General features: G+C 37.5%; 1 pseudogene; it reads left to right on the top strand.

Moving 5' to 3' along the window:
• The window catches only part of LOC101439798 (katanin p60 ATPase-containing subunit A-like 2), a 79,003-nt pseudogene extending 61,479 nt beyond the window's left edge, over positions 1-17,524 (top strand).
• Positions 17,525-17,805: the final 281 nt, after the last annotated feature.

The following is a 17,805-nucleotide window of genomic DNA, read 5'->3' as shown; positions in this document are numbered from 1 at the left end:
AGACCTACACTCATCAGTTGGGTTACTTTACTAAAACTCATACCTTTGAGAGTCATTATTTACAATGGGTTCATACAACAGTGTTTTAGATTAAGATTAAGAGCATCTTTATACTGGGGTACATAATTCAATTGACCACACTTTTGGCTAACCTTATTGTATCCCACAGTCCCTTAGATTCTGCTCACTTTTTTCATTCTTTTTTTCTTTCTGTTACTCAGATTTACTAATTTCATTTTTCCTATATTCAAGTTTCTGGATTTTTTTCTTCTGCCTGTTTGTATATGCTGTTGAATGCCCCTAGTGTATTTTTTTAACTTCAGTTATTCTGGTTTTCAGCTAGGAATTTCTATTTGATTCCCTTTAAAGAACTGCATTCTCATGACAGTATCCAGCCCGAAGTTCCTCATTGGCTCCTCATTGTCTTAGGAATAAAGTCCAAACTCCTCAGAGTTTCCTACTAAGACCTTTATAACTTGCCTTTGTAGTAGTTTGATATTGTTTATGATTTCCAAAAATAGATATTGGATTATGTTTGTAAACTGGTCTGTTGTTCTGGGCATATTAGATTGGACTGGATTGAGAGGTTTCACTTTTACTTGATTAAATAATGATTAAGGCTTTGATTGGGCCACATCAGTAAGATGTGATTGCCTCAGCTGTCTTTTGTTTGCCCACATTTGGTCATGCTATCTCCTTTCCCTTTGTGGGACTCCCAAAGAAAAGACATGGCAGAAAACAGAGTTTTGAGTTTTGAGCTGGAGCCCCAGGAAGTAAACACATAGAGAGGCAGATACTTGAGGAAGAGTCCATTAGATACAGCAGAGACCCTAAGAAGAGAGATGAGCCATTTGCCAGACAGCTGACCTTGTGGAGAGACCAGAGCAGCTGAGCCTGGAGAATAATGAACCTGGGGAGAGAGCTGAAATCTATCCCAGCCTACAGCTAAAATTGGAAGAAGCTGGGACCATGGAACCAAGAGAGGAAGAGGCAGCCTGAACCCTTGCAGATATCAGCAGCCATCTTGCTCTAACACATAGCAACAGACTTTGGTGAGGGAAGTAATGTATGCTTTATGGCCTGGTAACTGTAAGCTATAATAAATACCCTTTATAAAAGCCAATAGATTTCTGGTACTTTGCATCAGCACCCCTTTGGCTAACTAATACAGTCTTTTACATAACTCTCTTTATTCCTCATTCTGTCCTCTTCACTCTACCATCCTGATATATAATGGATTATATATGTCCATGATTGCCTCAGCTGTCTTTTACTTGTCCACATTTGGTCATGCTAGTTCCTTTTCCTTGAATGTCTATTTCCCCTTCCTTTACCTGGCCAGACCTTGCTCATCATTCTGATCATCTCCCAAATTGTTTAGGTGCCCCACGGAACCCTGTACATGGTTCTGAACATCTCACATCTCATAATGACAAGTTCTTCTTAGAGACTGAACTATTTGAAGGCTCATGAAATGCTCTTTTATACCCTAATTCTCAGTGTCTAGCACAGCAATTTTTCTTGCAATAAATATTGACTGAGAAGATGCAATGCACCAGATGCTGGGCTAGGGCCTGGAAATACATGATTAACACAATTCTCAGGAACTCACAACAGGTGAGGGAAACCATATACAGGAATTTATGATCATTTAAGAAGCTAATAAGAGCTGCTTTAGAGTTAGGGTAGCTCAGATGTGGGTTACTTCATCTAGCTCTGAGGGGTATCAGGAGAAGTCAGTCAGGCACATAGTGGGAGCTTAAGTTAACACTGTACTTGTGGATTCATTGAAGAATTGAATGAAAATGAATGAATGAATGAAAGTGTGGTTCTATCTTCTTAATAAATGTCACCCTAGGAGCCAGTGAAAATGATGCCTGGGCTTGAAAAATAAGAAATTTGATTCATAGATCTTTTTTTTTTTTAAAGGTTTATTTATTTCTCCGCACATCTTTTTTTTTTTTTTTTTTTTGCACTTGCTGTTTGCTTTCTGTGTCCATTCTCTGTGTGTTCTTCTGTGTCTGCTTGTCTTCTCTTTAGGCAGCACCAGGAACTGATGCTGGGACCTTCTGGGGTGGGAGAGAAGTGCTCCATCTCTTGTGCCACCTCAGCTGCCTGGTCTGCTGCATCTCTTATTGTCTCTCCTCTGTGTCTCTTTTTTGTTGCATCACCTTGCTTTGCCAACTCTCCCCGCAGGCCAGCATGCCATGTGAGTCAGCACTCCTCATGGACCAGCACTCTGCTTGGCCTAGCTACCTGGGCAGACCAGCTTGCCTTTACCAGGAGGCCCTGGGAATCAAACTCTGGACCTTCTGTATAGTAGACAGGCACTCAATTGCTTGAGCCACATCTGCATCCCCATAAATCTTTGAAAGCCATTTTTTAGTGGCTTTCTTTGGGTATTGAATCATGTCCCCATAAAGGGCATGTTTGTGTCCAAACCCTGGCCCTGTTGGGTGTGAACCCATTGTAAATAGGATCTCTTCAATTAAGGTATGACCCAATTGAATCAGGTTGTGCTTTAATCTAGATTACTGGAGTCCTTTATAAACAGAGTGGAATTCAGAGAGAGAGAGAGAGAAAGAGAGAGAGAGAGAAGCATCCAGATAATTTTCATATTCTATATGCTTCTAACTAATCATATAAAGCTCCATGTGCTTCTGCCAGTAAACAAAGACCCCATGCTATATCTAAATTCCTGCTAGATTTTCTAAGATGATTTCATTCTAAAAAATAAATTTATCTCTAGATATGAATGGGTCTGCTTTTACCTGTCAGAAAATGAAAGTCATACAACAAAACCAAACTATTGCCAAAACACTTTTTTTTTAAAAAGATACCTGGATTACATAAGTGTTACAAAAAAATATAGGGGATTCCCATATGCCCCACTCCCTACGCCTCACACATTTTCCCAAATTAACAACATCCTTCATTAGTTTAGTACATTTGTTACAATTGATGAACACATACATATTGGAGCATTGCCACTAAGCACTCTCTTCCACACAATTTTGTAAATTATGAGGAGATATTTAATTGCCTGTATCCATCAAAACTCCTGAGCTGTAAGCCCTGCCTATAGTGTCTGGAAGTCTCCAGAGCCCTCAGGAGCCCTCCTATTTGAGGCAATATCTATTTTGGCAGTCAATGAGAACCTGCTGAGATGTGCTAAGTGTAACATCTGGAATGACTTCCTGGATCACTTTGAAGTCTCTTAGCCATATAAACTCATTTGTCTTTACCCTTTCCCCTTTTTTGGTCAAGGTCTTTTTCCATTGCATTGATGGTTGGCACTTGGTAGTAATCCCTTGGTGCCAGGGAGTCTCATCCCTAGGAATCATGTCCTATGCCAGGGGGAAGGGAAAGCATTTATATGCTGAGTTTGGCTTAGAGAGAGGCCACATTTGAGCAATAAGGAGGTTTTAAGAAGGTAACTCTTAGACACCCTATAATACTAGGTTAAGTTTCAGTTTCAAAGTAAAGTGACAGAGAACTTCTGGGAAAAAGGAGCTGAAATAGATAGGCAGAGTCTGACCATCTCACAAAAAACATGGAGAGAAGGCAGGGACCTATCTAAAGGAGCTGCTCTGAATATATATAGAGTGGGAAGGTGCTCTCAGTTATCTAGGAGGGTCCTGGAAAGATAAAGAAGGCAAAGAAAAATGGTGTATTGCTTGCCCCTGTTGGCTGAAAACAGCACATATATCCCACCCTCAGGACAGGTAGTAACCTTAGTGCCCCTGGCTTGCTGTTGCCAAGGGATTGGGAGGGGGCATTTCCTAGGAGGAAGAGGGGTCTGGAAGAGGATGGAGAGTGGTTTCTTTGCAGTGAGTTTGGCCAGCTGATCCTCCTTTGAATCTTGAAAGAGACCCTGACCTCATGGAAAAGAGGAGGGGGCATCTGCTCAGGTAGGCTGTTATGTCCAGTTGTCCAGGAAGAGAAAGCAACTAGATTAGAGAGGGGATGGGGACAGGTGTCTAATCAGCAGGCAAGCAAGTTGTAGAAGTCTAAAACACCTGGGGGAAAGGGAGCAGATAGCTCTCTGAAGACTAATTAACTTAAGGAAACAACTTAGCTCAGTCGAGGAATTCCTGCCCTGTGTTTAAGAGTCCTCTGATTCAATTCCCAGTGCGATCAAGACAGTGATCCTCCTGGGTAGACTGCTGATACCTTATGACAGGGGATATATAGACATTCTTTTTATTCTTTTTGTTTTAGATCTTCTTGGATCTGTTTTTGTTTTTGTTTTAAGTTTCTTTTTGTTTTCTTATTTACTCACTAAAACCCGATACATCACCTGTAGAAGGCAGGTGGCAGGGTGATTGATTGATGACTATTGGCAGCCTGAGAAGATCCTTAGGGGCCTAAAAGGGAAGGCTGTTTTTCCTTCGTGTTTTTGTTTTTTTTTTCAGTGCTGCTGTTTTGTTTCTTGTTTGCTGTTTCTTCTTTCTTTGTTTCTCCTTTTTTTTTATAAATTTTTTCTACCTATATCATTTCTTTCCTTTGCTCATTTTCTATCTTCTATTTTCTATTGTTTTTCATTCATTCCACTTCATTTTGTTTGGTCTTCAATTTTTTTTTTTTTTAATTTCTCTCACTCTTTTTTCTCTGTTTTCTTTCTTTTTTTACCCTTTTTTCTCTCTTCACATCATTCTGGCCTTTTAATTCATTCTATGTATTTTTCTCTATAATTTTTATCATTTCATTTTTTTCTATTCCACTTTTTTATTCTTATTCCTCTATACCTCTTATGATTTTTTACTCATAAATTATTTATTTTCTTAGGTCTTGTACAGCTCTTTTTCTACCTTTTTATTATTATTATGATTATTCTTTTTCTCTTCTTGTCACATTCGTTTTCTCTGGCCCTAATATTTTGTTCAAGGGAACATAGACAACAGCAAGGAAATAGAACAAGAGCAATGAAGTGTCGAAGTGAAACCTTACCACACACACACACATAAACAACAAAATAAAACCCTAGAGTACACACAGAAGCTAACCAACTAAATAAGCCCATCAAGATAAACAGATGCCTATACAACAACAAAAAATTACAAGCCATACTAAGAAATAGGTAAACACGGCCCAGTCTCATGAACAAACTAAAGAAACATGAGGAGATGCAGAATAAGGAACACCTAATCACAGATATCCAAACAAATATCATGGATCAACTTAATGAAGGAAGAGATTAAAGATGTTAAGAAGCCACTGGGAGAACATACTGAAGAGATTATAAAGATATATACAGAGATAATGGATATGATGGTGATGAATGGCATAGTGCAAGAAATAAAAAATACACTGAAAGCACATAACAGTAGATTTGAACAGGCAAAGGAAAGAATCAGTGATGTGGAATATGCTACATCTGAAATCAGACAGATGGTAGAACAGGTACATAAAAAGATAGAAAAAATACGGCAGGGACTTAGGGACTTGAATGACGATATGAAATGCCCAAAGATATGCATTATAGGCATCCCAGAGGGAAAAGAGAAGAGAAAGGAGGCAGAAGGAGTGTTGGAGGAAATAATGGCTGAAAATTTCCCATCTCTATTGAGGGGCATGTCCTCGAAGCACAGTGCACCCCAAACAGTATAAATTCTAACAGGCCTACCCCAAGACATATATTGTCCAGTGCTCAAGACAAAGAATACTGAAAGCATCAAGAGAAAAGAAATACATCACATAAAAAGGAAGCTTGATAAGACTTCATCTGAAGCCATGGAGGGAAGAAGGCAGTGGTATGACATAGTTAAGGTGCTAAAAGTAAAAAACTTCTAGCCAAGAATTTTCTATCCAGCAAGCTGGAATTAGAAAATGAGGGAGAGTTCAAAATTCACAGATGAGCAGAAGTTAGGAGAGTTTTTCAATAAGAAACTTGCCCTTCAAGATCTACTAAAGGGAGTTCTGCAAGTTGAAAGAAAAAAAAATAACAGGAGAGAGAAAGAGAGTTGGAGGAAAGCGTAAGAATAACTACAAAGATAAAAAAAGAAATAAAAACAACATAAACCTAAAGAAAATAAACATAAACCTAAAGAAAATATGGCTAGTTTAGGTAATTCCTTGACAGTAATAACTTTGAATGGTAATGGCTTAAACTCTCCAATCAAGAGACAAAAATTGGCAGAAGGGAGTAAGGAAATATGGCCCATCTATATGTTGTCTACAAGAAACTTACCTTAGATCCAGGGATGCAAGGAGGCTGAAAGTGAAAAGTTGGAAAACAATTTTACATGCCAACAATAATCATAAAATGTTGGGAGTAGCTGTACTAGTATCAGACAAAATAGACTTTAATTGCAAGACTTTTGTAAGAGACAAAGAAGGACACCAAACATTAATAACGGGAAATCTAGCAAACAGAAAGAACAATCATAAACATTTATACACCTGATTAAGGTGCCTTATAATATATAAGACAAACATTGGAAAACTAAGAGGAGAAATAGATGCCTCTACAATCATAGTGAGGGACTTTAATACAACATTATTACCATTAGACAAAACACCTCAACAGAGAACCAATAAAAAAGACAAAGACCCTGAATAATGTGTTAGAGGATCTGGGCCTAATAGACATATATAGAACCTTACACCCAATTACAGTGGGATACACATTCTTCTCTAGTGCACAAGGATCATTCTCCAGGATAGACTACATGCTAGGCCACAGAACAACTCTCAATGAATTCAGAAAGATTGAAATTATATAAAGTAATTTCTCTGACCACAATGGAATGAAGCTGGAAAGCAGTAAGGGGCAGGGAACCAGATTAGGCACAAACATATGGATGTTAATCAATGCACTCTTAGACAATCAATGGGTCAAGGAGCAAATTGCAAAAGAAATCAGCAACTACCTTGAAATGAATGAAAAGGACAACACAATTTGTCAAAACCTGTGGGATGCAGCAAAAGCTGTACCAAGAGGGAAATTCACAACCATAAATTCCCATATTAAAAAAGAAGAGCTAAAATCAAAGACTTAACTGCACACCTGAAGGAATTAGAAAAAGAACAACAAACTAATCCCAAAGGAAGGAGAAAGAAGGACATAACAAAGCTTAGAGCAGAGCTAAATGAAATTGAAAATAAGAAAGCACTAGAAAAAATAAAACAAAAAGCTGTTTTTTTTGAGAAAATTAATAAAATTGATAATCCCTTAGCTAGACTAACAAAGAAAAAAAGAGAAAAGATGCAAATACAAAAAAATAGAAACAAGGAAGGGGATATTATCACTGACCCCACTGAAATAAAGAGCATCATAAGAAGATACTTTGAAAAATTGTATGTCAACAAGATGGATAATTTAGAGGAAATGGAAAAATTCCTAGAAACACACAAGCAGGTTACATTGATGAAAGAAGAAATTGATGAACTCAACAGACCAATCAGAGGAAAAAATTTGAATTAGTCATCAAAAATCTCCCAACTAAGAAAAGCCCAGGAACAGAGAGTTTCACAAGTGAGTATTACTCAATATTCTGGAAAGAACTAACACTGATCTTGCTAAAACTCTTCCAGAAAATAGAAGTGGAAGGAACATTTTCTCACTCAGACTATGATGCCAACATCACCCTAACACCAAAGTCAAAAAAAGATACCACAGGAGAGGAAAACTATAGACCAATCTCTCTAATGAACCTAGATGCTGAAATCCTCAAAAAAAAAAAAAAAAAAACACCAAACAAAAACTTGCTAATTGTATTCAACAACACAACACATAAAAAGCATTATATACCATGACCAAGTGGGTTTCATCCCTGGTATGTCAGGAAGTTTCAACATAAGAAAATAAATCATTGTAATACCCCACATAAACAGATCAAAAGAAAAAATTACAATTTTTTACACAATAATTACACAATAATCTCAATAGATGCAGAAAAACATTCAATAAAATACAGCATCCTATCCTGATAAAAACACTTTAAATAGATAATAGAAGGAAACTTCCTCAACATGATAAAGGGTATATATGAAAACCCACAGCTAACATTGTAGTAAAGAGTGAAATCCTAAAAACTTTCCCTCTAAGAATTGGAACAAGACAAGGATGGCTACTGTCACCACTCATTTTTACATTGTGGTAGAAGTACTTGCTCAAGGACGTAGGCAAGAAAAAGATAAAAAAGTCATCAAAATTGGAAAGAAAGAAGTAAAAATTTCACTATTTGCAGATGACATGAGCCTATACCTCAAAAGCCCTGAGAAATCTACAACAAATCTTCCAGAGCTTATAAATGAGTTCAGTAAAGTGGCAAGTTTTAAGAATAATGTGCAAAAATCAGCAGCATTTCTGTTACACCAATAATGAGCAATCTGAGGAGAAAATCATGAAAAAAATCCCACTTACAATAGCAATAAAAGAACTAAATACCTAGGAATAAATTTAACTAAATATGTAAATGGCCTGTTCACAGAAACCTATGCACACTGATAAAGGATATCAAAGACATAAATAAATGGATGAATATTTCCTGTTCATGGACAGGAAGACTTAACATTATTAGGATGTCTGTACTACCCAAACTGATTTACACATTTAATGCAATCGAAATATCAACTGCCCATCAATAGTCCATTCTCCTTCATTAGTCACTGCCCCTATACTTGGGGGATTCTTGTCCCATTAGAGAATGTGGTAGAGTTCACCATGATGGGAATTTGATATTGTTTTGGTTATTTTGGATCTCTACCCACCATGACAATGCCCTAGGAACACTTGAACACATTCATTTGCCTTACAGGTATACCTAGGTGAACCTCTTCCCATTCATCCTCCATCATTGACACCCTGAACCAGTGATCCTCCTCTGCCACCATTGTAACCCTTCTGTGATCCAAAACTTCTTCAAAAATGAAGCCAACAAAATAACCAAATACAGTTAATAAGAAAATGAAATAATAATGGTAGTTTTAAAAATGACAAATAAAATACAAAAAAATTTGAAATAATAAAAAGTATAAAATTTTAAAAAATAACATTAAGTCTTTCATCACTGTTAGATCTGTTGTCTTGCATGTACAGTGGCACTTTCTTCCTTTTATTCCTCCAGTGTCTTATTTTTTCATTTTGTCTCCAAAGAAGCTTTAGTTTACGGAAAAGTCACATATAGTATATCAGGGATCCCCATATACCCCCAACATCCTCCTCCTCCCCGCCTTTCCCCTATTAATAACATTTTACAACATAGTGCCCAAATACTTTTAATCTACTCAAGTGTTATTATTTTATATCAAGTGGACTTAAGTCCATTTTAGCTATAAATGTGTTTTTTTTCTCACAATATTTCAGACTTTAAGGCATGTCGCACTTTCAGAAAGAAAGTTGACACAAAGTTTTTGAAAAATGTATTGGAAATTCTGATAAACATGCTTATATTTCCCTTTTAGTTGAAAGAAAAATACTTCTTTGATCCCAATGGGCACATAGAAAATGTGCTGTGGGGGCGGTGGACTTGGCCCAGTGGTTAGGGCATCCGTCTACCACATGGGAGGTCCGCGGTTCAAACCCTGGGCCTCCTTGACCTGTGTGGAGCTGGCCCATGTGCAGTGCTGATGCAGGCAAGGAGTGCTGTGCCACGCAGGGGTGTCCCCCATGTGGGGGAGCCCCACGCGCAAGGAGTGTGTCCTGTAAGGAGAGCCACCCAGCGTGAAAGAAAGTGCAGTCTACCCAGGAATGGCGCCGCACACACGGAAAGCTGACGCAACAAGATGACACAATGAAAAGAAACACAGGGTCCCGTGCCACTGACGACAACAGAAGCAGACGAAAGAAGACGCAGCAAATAGATACAGAGAACAGACAACCGGGGTGGGGAGGGGAAGGAAGGAAGGAAGGAAGGAAGGAAGGAAGGAAGGAAGGAAGGAAGGAAAGAAAGAAAGAAAGAAAGAAAGAAAGAAAGAAAGAAAGAAAGAAAGAAAGAAAGAAAGAAAGAAAGAAAGAAAGAAAGAAAGAAAGAAAGAAAGGAAGGAAAAGGTGCTGTGTTCTCTGAGAACAGAATCTAAAGCTACCTATATTGTATAATATTTAAAAGGTACAGTTATCATCAACCTTAAGAAGGTTTGTAAGGTAAGTCTTGTTTTTCTGAAAGTAAGAAAGAAAAGGGTAGAAAATACTTCTGAGTTAATGAGAATGAAATTCAATCTATTATATTATTTGTAATTATTTGGAGAAACTCCCTCACCAGTTTCCATCCAGAGCACTCAATATCTATTCTATCCTACATTATAGGAGTGGTATACACAAAACTTCAATTAGGTTTAGATTTTTGCATATATTTTTTTCATGTAGACTGTTCTCTTTACTTTCAAAAACAACCTCTTTCATACTATCTTTTCTATTTCTTTCTTCCTTGTCATGTCATCTTTGATAGAATTCAGAAGATTAATCCTCTTCACTTTCTACCTAGAAACTGATGCATTTTCAAGGGGAAATCCTTAAAGATTTCAAAACCAAAGAAATAGTGTCTTAAGGCAGACTAGCATTCTGATAGGCAGTGAAGGGAATTAAATCACTGATCTGTTGTTTCCATTATTACAATTTTTCCCCAAGCAAGGAAGGCAGAGTATTTTCATGTTCCTACTCAAATTGCAGGAAAAAATATCCAACTCACACAGGGTTTCTTCATAATAGAATTTATTTTTTTATTGAAAATTCTGTTACTCAACTTAATCACCATATTATTTAAAAGACTTCATTGTTAATGAATAAATCTGAACTGTTGCCATACATTGATTCCAAACTTAATAGAAAATTTGCTTCTATGAACAGTAATTAAAATAATGTGTCAAAGGCTATGATGGATGGTTCAACACAGAAAAATCTATTAGTGTAATAAACCACACCAATAAATTGAAGAAGAAAATTCACATGATCTAGATCGATGCAAAAAAGGTATTTGATAAAATACAGCAAACTTTCTTGATAAAAACACTCCAAAAGATAGGAATAGAAGGAAGCTTTCTCAATATGGTAAGTGCATATATGAAAAGCTTACAGCTAGCATTGTACTCAATCGTGAAAGACTGAAGGCTTTCCTACCAAGATCAGGAACAAAACAAGGATGCCCACTGTCACCATTGTTACTCAATATTGTGCTAAAGGTTCTAGCTAGGAGAGATAAAGAAATAAAATCATATAAATAATAAGGGAAGAAATAAAACTTTCACTAATCACTGATGATATGATCCTATATCTAGAAAATGTGGAAAAATCCACAACAAAGCTAATAGAACTAATAGATGAGTTCAGCAAAGTGGCAGAATACAATATTAATATGCAAAAATCAACAGCATTTCTACACACTACTAATGTGCAATTTGAGGGGGAAATCAGAAAAAACTTTAATTTATAATAGTAACTAACAGAATAAAATATTTAAGAATAAATTTAACCAAGGACATAAAGGACCTGTATTCAAAAACTACAAAACATTGCTAAAAGAAACCAAAGAAGACTTAAATAAATGGAAGGACAGCCTGTGCTCCTGGATTGGAAGACTAAACATTGTTAAGATGTCAATCCTACCCAAACTGATTTACAGATTCAATGCAATCCTAATAAAAATCCCAACAGCCTTTTTTAGCTGAAAAGGAAAAGCTAATTGTCAAATTTATTTGGAAGGGTAAGGGGCCCTGAATAGCCAAAAATGTCTTAGAAAAGAAGAAAGAAGTTGGAAAACTTTCACTTCCTGACTTTAAAGAATATTACTTAGCTACACTGGTAAGAACAGCTTGATATTGACATAAAGACATACAGATTGATCAATGACTGAATCTAGAATGCAGAAATACCCTATATCTACAGTCAAGTGATTATTCACAAGGATGTCAAGCCCACCCAACTGGGCCAGAGAATTCTATTCAATAGATGGTGCTGGAAGAACTGGATATCCATGTCCAAAAGAAAGAAAGAGGACTCCTCTCTAATATCTTACAGAAAAATTAACTCAAAATAGATCATGGACCTAAATATAAAGTGACAACCATAAAACTCCTAAAATAAAATGAAGGGGAAACATCTTCAAGATCTTGTGGTAGGTGGTAGTTTCTTCAACTTTATCCAAAGCACAAGCAACAAAAGAAAAAATAGATCGATGGGACCTCCTCAAAATTAAACACTTTTTGACCTCAAAGGACTTTGCCCAAAGGGTGAAGGCAGCCAACTCAGTGGGAGAAAATATTTGGCAATCACATATACAATAAGGGTTAATATTCATGATATGTAAAGAGATCATACAACTCAACAATACAAAAGACAAGCTACCAGATTAATAAATGGACAAGAGATTTGAAAATTGTCCAAAGAAGAAACACAAAGGGTAAACAAAGTCGTGAAAAAATGTTCAACATCACTAATGATTAGGAAAATGTAAATCGAAACTACAATGAGTTATCATTTCACACCTATCAGAACGGCCACTATTAAAAAGTCAGAAAACTGTATATGTGGAAAGGATGTGGAGGATTGGAAAGCTTATTCTCTGTTGGTGGGAATGTAGAATGGCATAGCCACTGTGGAGGATTCTTTGGAAGTTCCTAAGGAAGTTGAATATAGACTTGCCATGTGACTGGGCAATACCATTACTAGTTACATACTCATACAACTGAGAGCAGTGACATGAATAGAAATCTGCACACCGATGTTCATAATGGCATTATTCACAATTGCTGCATGTCCTTCAGCTGGTGAAAGGATAACAAATTGTGGTGTATACACATGATGGAATATTACGCATTGGTAAGATGAAATGAAGTCATGAAACCTATAACAACATGGATTAACCTGGAGGACTTAAGCTGAGTGAAGGCAAGCCAGACACAAAAGGACAAATACTGTATGATTTATGAACTAAATATACTATATAAACTCATAAAGTTAATAATTAGAATGTAGGTCACCAGAAAATAGAATGAGGGTAAAAAATGGAAAACCGAGGGTTAATCTGTATAGAATTTGTAAAAAGGTTGTTTGTAAATCTTTGGAAATGAATATAAATGGTGAACGCACATCATAGTGTATGTGATTAGCAGAGCTATTATGGGTATGATAATGGTTGAAAGGGAAAGTCTACAGACATTATCTATTACAAGACGGAAAGCCAAAAACTGTAACGTGGGACTGTATAAAACAGTGAAACCTCAAGTAAAGCACAAATATGGGTGATATAACATATATGACTGTTTTTACACAAAATACAAATATGCTAAAGAAAAGGAAACAGAATAGCAGCCATGTTTGGCAGGGGAAGCATAGAGAGATTGAGAGGTGATGAGTTTTGTTTGTTTTTATTATTATTGTTATTATTACTGGAATAATTAAAATGCTCTAAAAATGATTGAAATGAGAATGTAGAACTATGTGATTATACTTAATACCGTAGTTTTTACAGTTTGGATGGATTTATTCTTTATTAATATGTATCAATAAAATTAATTTGTTTTAAAAAAAGACTATAATGCATTTCTGAAAGTAACTCCAATTCTGAAAAGTGGCAGCCTCACTGGAAACTTGGAGGACTACTTTGAAAGGATAAGTACACATTTTTACTACTTCCTTAAAATATTGAGATGTATCACTATATAAATGAAAGGATTTAGTGATATAAACTTTTGTCATTTCCTAAAGTAGTGCATGGACTATTTATGTCTAGCCAGTAACAAGTGAAAGCACCACGGATCTCTTCATTTATGAAGCTGGTCTCATGGGCTCTTAAAGTTCAGTGGGAGCTCCATATCTGCTTCTGACCAGTCTTTCCTCTACAGACATGAGTCATGCCAAGAAAGACTCCAGACCTGTCTTCAAACTGACTTGAAACTTAAAAAGGAACAGGGAAGTGGATGTGGCTCAGCTGATTGGGCTCCTGCCTACCACATGGGAGGTCTGTGGTTCATTTCCCTATGCCTCCTAAAGAAGACAGAGAGCTGGAGGGACTGGCAGGTGTGACAAGCTGATGCAACAAGATGATGCAACAAGGGACACAAGAAGGAAAACGTAATGAGAGACACAACAAAGCAGGAGCAGAGGTTCCTGGTGTCTCCTAAAGAGGATGAGTAGAATGGTGAGCTGGCATGATGTGCAGGCACAGCAATCTGATGCGACAAGATACACAAGAGGGAAAACATAATGAGAGACAGAATATAGCAGGGAACAGACATGATTTAAGCAATCAGGGGCCTCCCTCCAACATTGGAGGCCCTAGTTTCAATTCCCCATGCCACCTAAGAAAGAAACAAAGAAGATGAACAGACACAGTAAGTGCAAACAATGAGGTGGTGGAGAGAGAGAAATAGAACTAAAAAAGTTTTTTTTGATGTAAAAAAGGAAGAGGGAATGTTTTCCATTTTCTTGCATTATTTTACGTGAAGTAATTTATACTTTACAGTATGGTGATTTCCTCTAAAATGAGTAATTTTTTCTTACTTTTCAAGATCTATAAAGACTTACTTCAAAAACCTAGTTGTCATTAGGAGATTGATCACACACAATGAAAATTCACTCCTAAATATCTTAGAGCTGGTTTAGAGGCATGACTATGTTATTTAGAATGCTTTTAGTTCAAGGCACAAAAAACTGAACCTAGTTAAATTTAAGAAAAAAGTGGAATTTTTTGATTTATGTAACTCGACAGTCCAGGGCTAGATATGACTTTAGAGAAGAACTTTATCCAGGATTTAAATAATATAACTAGCTCTAGTGTCTTTGTTTATCTCAATTTCTTCCCTCTGTTTGGGCAGAGTCCACATTTTCTTAGAAGCAGACATTAAGACAGGATTAAACTTGGTTGTATGAATGGAAATAGGAAGGAAGCTGGGAGCATCTGGAGAGCCATTAGATCTCAGTGCAGCTATGGAGAGGGAGAGAAAGATGGGTAGAAGTGTCTTAGAAATCTGTGCAGTCCAAGGAAGGGCCAACAAGGTTCTCTGGGATTTCTTGAGCTAATGTCAACCAACAAAGTGGTTCTGTGTCTCCCAGGAATTTAGTCACTGGTGAGGAGCAGCCCATGGGAGGTAAGATCTTGGTGCAAGTCCAGTAATACATTTCAAAGTGCAACACCTGGGACCCTCTGTCAGCATGTTCCCTGTAGTATGAGGTCTATAGGCTTATTCTCATGGTTGCCATAGGCAGAGTCTCTCCAACCCCCATCTATCCCAATATGACTGACAAAAGGCCATTTGCATCCTCTCTTTATTCATTGGGGAAATAAAGGAAAACCTACTTACCCAGAAGTTCAAGATTTAGATTAGAATCTCTTTAACAAATGATTGGCCAGACCTGACCATGCCAGAATGTGTCTGGGATTTGAGATATAATATTGGTTTAAGCCCAAGATTGTCTCTTCTGGAACTGTTGGAAATATCAGCCCTTCATTGTACCTGTTAGGTTGCTTTTGATTGCATGTCAACTTGATTTAAACAATGAAGATACTTATTATCTTATATAATAGAAAACCAAGGATAGGATGGCTCCAGGCATGGTTCAAATAAAATATTGATTCCATTTATTTATGATTCTTGTGCCTCTAGCCTTCTTCAGGGGTTAGCTTTATTGTCAGGTTGATTTCTCATGAGGTTTCAAGATGACTACTAGCAGCAACTGAGGTAAAATGCTTTCTGTTCATAAGAAGACGGCGAAGTGGTTTGAAGCTGTGTGTACCCTAGAAAAACATGTTCTTAAATGGTCCTTTCCTGTGGGTATGAACCCATTGTAAGTAGTACCTTTTGATGAGGTTGTTAAGGTGTAATCCAGTTCAGTCAGGATGTGTCTTAATCCTATTACTGAAGTCCTTTAACAGCAGATTGATTCGGACTTAGAGAGAGACAGTCACAGGATGCTAGAAGCTGAACATCGACAGACCCCAAAAGAGATGAGAGAGACCAGGAGATGCTTCCATGTGCTTTATCATGAGATAAGCTAAGGCAGCCAGCCTCAGAACACTACAGTCACAGGGAAGAAAACATCACTTTGATGATACCTTAATTTGCACTTTTCCCCAGCTTCAAACCGTGAGTGAATAATAAATTTCAATTGTTTAAGCCAATCATTTCATGATATTTGCTTGAGCAACTAAGGAAAATAAAACAACCATGGAATGAAAAACATTCCTTTCAGCCTAATTAGGTCATGTACTTGCTTATATAATTAAGAGTCAATAGGGGAATGCCGTGCTGTCTGGCTTAAATATGGCCTCTAGACAGATACTGGAAAAGGCAGTGGGTAACTATGATTGGGTTAGAATAATCAAGATCCAACCTTCAGCTGGTGATATCTGCTTTCTTGAGTGGTTTAGTTTGTTAGGCTGCTGAAAGCAGATATCATAAAACGGGTTGGCTTTTAACAGTTGGGATTTATTAGTTTATAGCTTATAGTTTTGAGGATGAGAAACATGACGAAATCAAATCATCATCAGGTGATGCTTTCTCCCCAAAGACCAGCTGTGGGTGATCTGGAATTCCTGTCTCACATGGCAAGGCACATGGCAGTCTCTGCTCGTCCCTCTCTTCTGGGTTTCATTGCTTTCAGATTCTTGCTTCTGTGGCTTTTTCTTTTTATCTGAATTTCATTCTCTTACAAAGGACTCCAGTAAAGGGATTAAGACCCACCCTGAATGAGGTGGGTCACATTTTAACTTAAGAAACTGCTCACCAAAATATCCTACTTACAATGGATCCACACCCACATGAATGGATTAATTTTAAGAACAAACTTTTCTGGAGTACATACAGATTTGAGCCATCGCATTAAGGTACACGGGCCTTATGGGGGAGGATTGAATACTGCTATATAGTCCTCCAGGTACAGAAAAGACTTTATTGTCAAAGCTGTGGCCACTGACTGCAAAACAATCTTCTTTAACATTTCTGCATCCACCATAGTTAGCAAATGGAGAGGGGATTCAGAAAAACCCATTTAGCTGTTAGTTGAACTTGTCTGCTCTCATGCCCCCTCCATGATTTTCCTGGATGAGCTGGAGAGAGTGAGAGTCAGAGATGCCTGGCTCCCGGAGGAGAGCATGAAGGAAGCTTTGGGTGAAGACAGAGTTGTTGGTGCAGTGGACAAGCTGGTTCACTTAGAAGACCTTGTGCCTGTCACAGCAGCTTCTAACCTGCCATGGGAACTGGACTGTGCCATGTTATGTTGCCTGGAGAAGAAAATTCTGGTTAATCTCCCCTGCCAGGAGGCCAGGCAGGCCATGATCCATCACTGACTGCCCCCTGTGAGCAAGAGCAGAACTCTGGAGCTGTGCATGGAGCTGGATTACAGCACGCTGAGTCAGGAGATGGAGGGTTATTTGGACTCAGACATTAAGCTAGTCTGCAGAAAGCAGCCATGTGGCCTGTGAGAAAATCTTCAGCACACTTGAAAACCACATCAGAGAGCAGTCACTTAACTGCCATCCAGTTGGACACTGCTCACCTTTTGGACATGCTGGCTCACATCAAGCCTTCCACAAAGAATCTGACTCAGAGATACACAGCCTGGCAAAGAGACTTTGAGTCTGTTTGAAATCACATTGAAACTGACCTGGTCACAAAGGCAACTGCAGAGACCTCCTGGTTTATTAGTGTAAGTGGAAGAAGAACATAATTATAGGAAGAGAGAAGAGAAATTAATTTTTGAGAACTGGATTAATTTAGACAACTCTGTTTTTGAAAGTTGAGCAATTTTCATTTAATTTTCATAATAAATGTCAGCAAAACAGTGAAAAAAAATTTGAATTTAAGGTTTGCAAGTAACAGAAAGAAAGAAATGGATGAAAGGTAGTCAATATAACATTCATTGCATTG

This window comes from Dasypus novemcinctus, chromosome 7, assembly GCF_030445035.2.
Source record: "Dasypus novemcinctus isolate mDasNov1 chromosome 7, mDasNov1.1.hap2, whole genome shotgun sequence".
NCBI lineage: Eukaryota > Metazoa > Chordata > Mammalia > Cingulata > Dasypodidae > Dasypus > Dasypus novemcinctus.
Note: the sequence above shows the minus strand (reverse complement) of the source record. Positions and strands in the feature narration are given on the sequence as shown.